Source organism: Ictidomys tridecemlineatus, chromosome 11 (assembly GCF_052094955.1).
Source record: "Ictidomys tridecemlineatus isolate mIctTri1 chromosome 11, mIctTri1.hap1, whole genome shotgun sequence".
Classification (NCBI taxonomy): domain Eukaryota; kingdom Metazoa; phylum Chordata; class Mammalia; order Rodentia; family Sciuridae; genus Ictidomys; species Ictidomys tridecemlineatus.
Genome location: NC_135487.1, coordinates 83,980,424 through 83,986,190, shown reverse-complemented (window position 1 = coordinate 83,986,190; position 5,767 = coordinate 83,980,424). Strand labels below are relative to the sequence as shown.

At 48.5% G+C, this 5,767-nt stretch overlaps 1 pseudogene; it reads left to right on the top strand.

Annotated features, from left to right (window-relative positions):
* The first annotated feature begins 1,316 nt into the window (after positions 1-1,316).
* Positions 1,317-3,522, top strand: LOC144368164 (rho GTPase-activating protein 17 pseudogene; annotated as a pseudogene).
* The last annotated feature ends 2,245 nt before the right edge of the window (positions 3,523-5,767 follow it).

Sequence of the window (5,767 nt, the reverse complement as noted above, 5' to 3'; positions counted from 1 at the left end):
TCAATTTATGTAGGACCTTCAGTTAGAGATGTCACCAGCTTTTTAAGAGGCATCTCTGGCCTTTTCAGGTAGGAGACAGGCTGAGCTACTGGGCTCGACCCACTTAGGTGGAAATTTTTATTTTAATTTTTTTGTTGTTGTTGTCACACAAGGAGAATCATCTAGCATTCAGGAGAGAAAGGGTCAAAGTAAATCCCATTATCCAACCCTTGGTGGTGGTAAGATGTCACAGTCCTTTACCACATCTGCCTCTGCACATTGACAGGAGGAGTGTGTTGTTTAAGTTAGACACAAACAAAAAAATTTTTATGAATCTGATAAAGTAAACCCCATATATCATCTCCAATTAAGCATAATTGAGTTCCTCTAAAAATATACCCTGAGCATTTATTTTGAACCCTGATGCAAAGAAAAGACCACCAACTCCAATTTTAAATTAAATTAAATTAAAGCAAGCTTGTGTTCGTGTACATGATGAGACTGATCAGCAGCTGTCTCTCCCAACACAGGCTGAAGACCAGCCCCCCCCCCAGTACTCCAGGAATAAGGTTTTATAGCTCAAAAAGTTGCAAAGGGGATGTCTTGAGAACTTATGGGTAACAATATTTTGACAAGTATAATACAAAGGCAGATATTAGGTTAATGTACTACAGGGCGTGATATTTCAAAGTAGGGAGTAAATTTAAATCCCAATATTAAAATTTCTGAGGTGCCACTGAGGTTTCAGAAATGGTTGTTATCTGGTCAGGGAAGGCCAGGCATGGGTGGGTTCAATGCACAAGGCAGGAATTGCAAACAAGTTTAGAAATTACAGTAATTTATAGTAAAACAGAAATGAACTTTTCATGGCTTTATGACGAGATGGTTCTCAATGTTAAAATGGAATCAGGCTGGGTTCATCACTATCCATCCCATACAGAAAAGTATAATTTATCTTATAGAGAGAAATTCTATTTGCCTCTAGAATTTCCTTTGAACCAATATCTAGTTGTTAGTTTTCTTATGTGTGGTTGACAATATCATGGCTCTGTTCTGATTTTATTTGTATTGTTAAATATGAGGGAGAAATGCTAATTATCAGAATATACTTGGAAAATACTTGAGTGTACTTGGAAAATGACTAATTAATCATTGGATGGTTTAATCCACTGATTAGATTACAGCTCTCATGATTTGATCATTTCTCCTCTTCTGTTAATACAGCAGCTGTTTTTTTTAAGTTTAAAAAAACTTTTATGGCTACTGCCCATGGCGGGAAGCAATGTAGGAGCCGCCAGCCCGTCTCCCTTCCTGCCCGGCCGGAGCCCCATGGGCCGCTGCCGCCGCCGCCATGAAGAAGCAGTTCAAAGGAATGAAGCAGCTGGCCAACCAGACCGTGGGCAGAGCCGAGAAAACAGAAGTCCTCAGTGAAGATCTGTTACAGATTGAGCGGCGCCTGGACACTGTGCGGTCAATGTGTCACCATTCCCATAAGCGGCTCATGGCATGCTTCTAAGGCCAGCATGACACTGATGCCGAGAGAGGACACAAAAAACTCCCTCTGACAGCTCTCTCTCAGAATATGCAAGAAGCATCCACTCAGCTGGAAGACTCTTTCCTGGGGAAGATGCTGGAGACCTGCGGAGACGCTGAGCACCAGCTGGCTCTGGAGCTCTCTCAGCACGAGGTCCTCATTGAGAAGGAGATCATGGACCCTCTCTATGGCATAGCAGAGGTGGAGATTCCCAACATCCAGAAACAGAGGAAACAGCTGGCTAAATTGGTGTTGGACTGGGACTCAGTCCGAGCCAGGTGGAACCAAGCTCACAAATCTTCAGGAACCAACTTTCAGGGGCTCCCATCAAAAATAGATACCTTAAAGGAAGAGATGGATGAAGCTGGAAATAAAGTAGAACAGTGCAAGGATCAACTTGCAGCAGACATGTACAACTTCATGGCCAAGGAAGGGGAGTTCGGCAAATTCTTTGTTAAGTTATTAGAAGCCCAAGCAGATTACCATAGAAAAGCATTAGCAGTCTTAGAAAAGGCCCTTCCCGAAATGCGAGCCCATCAAGATAAGTGGGCAGAAAAACCAGCCTTTGGGACGCCTTTGGAAGAGCACCTGAAGCGGAGTGGGCGTGAGATCGCGGCTTCCCATCGAAGCCTGTGTCATGCTGCTCCTGGAGATGGGTATGAAGGAGGAGGGCCTTTTCCGAATCGGGGCTGGAGCCTCCAAGTTAAAGAAGCTGAAAGCCGCTTTGGATTGTTCTACTTCTCACCTGGACGAGTTCTACTCAGACCCCCATGCTGTAGCAGGTGCTTTGAAGTCCTACCTACGGGAATTGCCTGAACCTCTGACGACTTTTAATCTGTATGAGGAGTGGACACAAGTGGCAAGTGTGCAGGATCAGGACAAAAAACTTCAAGATTTATGGAGAACATGTCAGAAGTTGCCACCACAGAATTTTGTTAATTTTAGGTATTTAATCAAGTTCCTTGCAAAGCTCGCTCAGACTAGTGACATTAATAAAATGACTCCTAGCAACATTGCAATCGTGTTAGGCCCTAATTTGTTATGGGCCAAAAATGAAGGAACACTGGCTGAAATGGCAGCGGCCACATCCGTCCATGCACGCAGACTGGTTCTTCCCTGAAGAGGTGGAGTTTAATGTATCAGAAGTGTTCGTGCCTCTCGCCACCCCAAATTCCGATTACTCATCTGACACTGGAAACGACTCTGACTCGGAGACTCTGGAGAGGTAGCAGCTGGCCAGCATGGCGGTGATGGAAAGGGACTTGGTGAAGAAGGAGAGCTTTGGTGTGAAGCTTATGGACTTCCAGGCCCTCCGGTGGGGTGGCACTCTAAATAGAAAGCACATATCCCCCGCTTTCCAGCCACCGCTCCCGCCCATGGATGGTAGCGCCTCCGCTCCAGCAAGGCCCAGAGCCCCCTTCCCAGAGCTCTAGGGCTGAAAGCAGCTCAGGGGGTGGGACAGCCCCCTCCCCTGCGAGCATACTGGAGCAGGGGCTGAGCCCAGGTGACAGCAGTTCTCCAAAACCCAAGGATTCTGTATCTGCAGCTGTCTCTGCACCAAGGAGAAATAGCAGTCAAATGACCAGTGGCCAAAGCCAGGCCCAGGAAGGTGCCAGCTTCCATTAGCTCCCTGTCGGCCCAGCTCACAACGCTGCTGGTCCCAGCCCTCACACGCTGCGCCGGGCAGTTAAAAAACCTGCTCCAGGGCCCCCAAACCCGGGAAAACCGCCTCCTGGCCATTACGGGGACCCGAGTGCTCCAGGAGCGTTTCAGCTTCCACCCAGCCTGTCACCAAAGCCATCTGCTCGAAGTCCATCTCCTCCCCCACAGCACACAGGCCCAGCCCCAGGCCAGCCCTCGGCCACCTCCCAGCTCTCTGCACCCTGAGGTACTCCAGCAGCCTGTCTCCAATACAAGCACCCAGCCACCCGCTGCCACAGCCACCCACCCAGGCCATGCTGCAGGGGCACAGCAAACAGAGCGGCTAGGGCCCACCCACCTCCATGACACTGCCCAGTGAGCACGGACTCGAGCAGCCGCCCCACACCTCTCCTCAGAGGCCACCCCCCCCCCCCCCAGTACTCCACCCTTAGGAAAGCAGAACTCCAACCTGCCAGCTGCTCAGACCCAGGTGGTGAGTAACCCTAAGGCTGCGCAGACACATGCTGGAACCCTGCCGAGACTCAGGCCAGTACCAAAGCCAAGGAACTGACCCAGCATGCCCCCGCCCCCCCATCCTCCTGGTGCCCACTCTTCCGGGGACAGCAGCCTTAGCAGCGCAGCACCAACAGCTTCCAAAATAGTGACAGACACCAATCCTAGGGCTTCAGAACCGCTTCGCAGCATCTTTTCTGAAATGCACTCAGACTCGGCAAACAAAGACCTGCCCGGCCACATTCTGCTGGATACAGACACTGACAGGGAAAGTATCGCCTTGCGAAGAAAGCTGTTCCCAGCCGTCCCTCCCACCCTGTGGGCCGGAACTAGGCTAGGCAGACCAGACAGTGAATAGCTTTCAGTGGAGGAGAAAGGTCCTCCCACGCAGGACCTGGCCTTTTGCACAGCCCAAGGAGAGCGTGGAGGCCCACACTTCAAAGCTGCATGACCTGGGTCTTGAAGAAGTTGGCTTTCTTTACCTGGGAGGGCAACCATGGCAAAAAGTCAAAAGCAAAGAAGAACCAGGAGAGGACCAGCCTTCCTGCCGAGCAGTGCATAGGAAGCTTTGGCCACTGCTGTGAACGCAGGTGGCACCCACAGCAGCTCGGAGCAAAGGAGAAGCAACGCGCGGTCTATTTAATAAAACCCTCAGCCACAGGTCAGTGCTGCTTGCTACTGGGGCGCTCACCCTCATGTACCAGGAGGGAGCCCCTCCTGCAGACTTGCTGCAGAACCGTTTTGTATTAAGTCTGGTCTGTGTCTTCCCAGTCCACTCAGAACCGATGGTGACTCCTGGATCTGTCACCTCATTAAACTGGACGTGACTTGTGCCTTGTCACATTGCCAGAATGTAGAGAAATGTACTGTCTTTTTTTTTTTTTTAACAATATAATTGCTCCTTGATACGGACTGAACATTATTCTAGTTTCATGTTTAATTTGAATTAAATATATTCTGTGGTTTAAAACCAAAAATAAAAAAATAAAATAAAAAATAAAAAAAAAACTTTTATTACAGTGTATTTTTATATACTTATATACTGTAATAAATTGTTCTGTTTTTGGTTATTGTTGTTTACTTAGGGTGACTAATGTATGAATCATACTTTCTCATGGGTACTTATGTGCAGGAAAGAACTCGGGATTGTTACTATCTGTGGTTTCAAGCATCCACTGAGGTCTTAAAGTGTCCCCTGAGGATACAGGACAGGGGCTGCTTTATTGGGATATGCCACCTCGGAAATTGTTGACAATAGGAAACCAAAGAGTTCATCCCTTGAATTCTCAAGTTTCTATCCATTTACTTAAAGAATTCACATGGATGTATCAATATTGTACCAGAGACATTGTGCAGGAAGACTGTGGAGGAAAGCCAGGTTTGGCTCCATAAAAACAAGCAAGAAGGAAGAGAATTCCACTGTGGGGTGGGGGGGAAGCCTAAATTATTTGAAGCATTTTCTTTGTGCTGGAGGCTACTTAGCGGCCTGGTGTGCTGGGACTACTGTGGGCACATATTGTATCACTGATCCAAATCAACAGCCCTGTGCAGCACTGACCCATCAACCATGAAGAAACAGACTAGGAGAAGGCCCCCAGCCTTTCCACCATTTCCTACGGGGTTACTCCCAACCTCTTGGAGGCAAGGGGAGGGCAACTAGGACTTCTGACTCCAAAACATTTGCTTTTTGCTAATGGCCCCTAAAATGGTAAGTAAATTTCATGTAAATTTTTTCTAATGGAGCAAAGTGAGCAAGGACTTGAGGGGAACACCCAAAGCACAGTGGGAGCAGATGCCAGTCCTTGCAGGTAGCTTTCCTCCCAGGGGCGCTCCCTGTGGTGTGCCCTTGGGTTCCCCACCAGTTCTCCCTGCAGACCTGGGCGTTCTGAAGTCAAAGGTGGCTTTCTGGGGCAGCTGATGAAGTCTGTGCCTCCTGCAAGGACAGACAGCTTCCCAATCTGGAAAGAAGGGCACTTCCTGGCTCTCCACCTGGTTTGCTCTGACCCCTCCCCCACTGCACCAGCTTCTGCAACTTTTTCCATGCTGCCCTAGTCAGAGGGATCCAGGGCCCTTCTAAGGTCTTGTTTCAGAAATCACAAT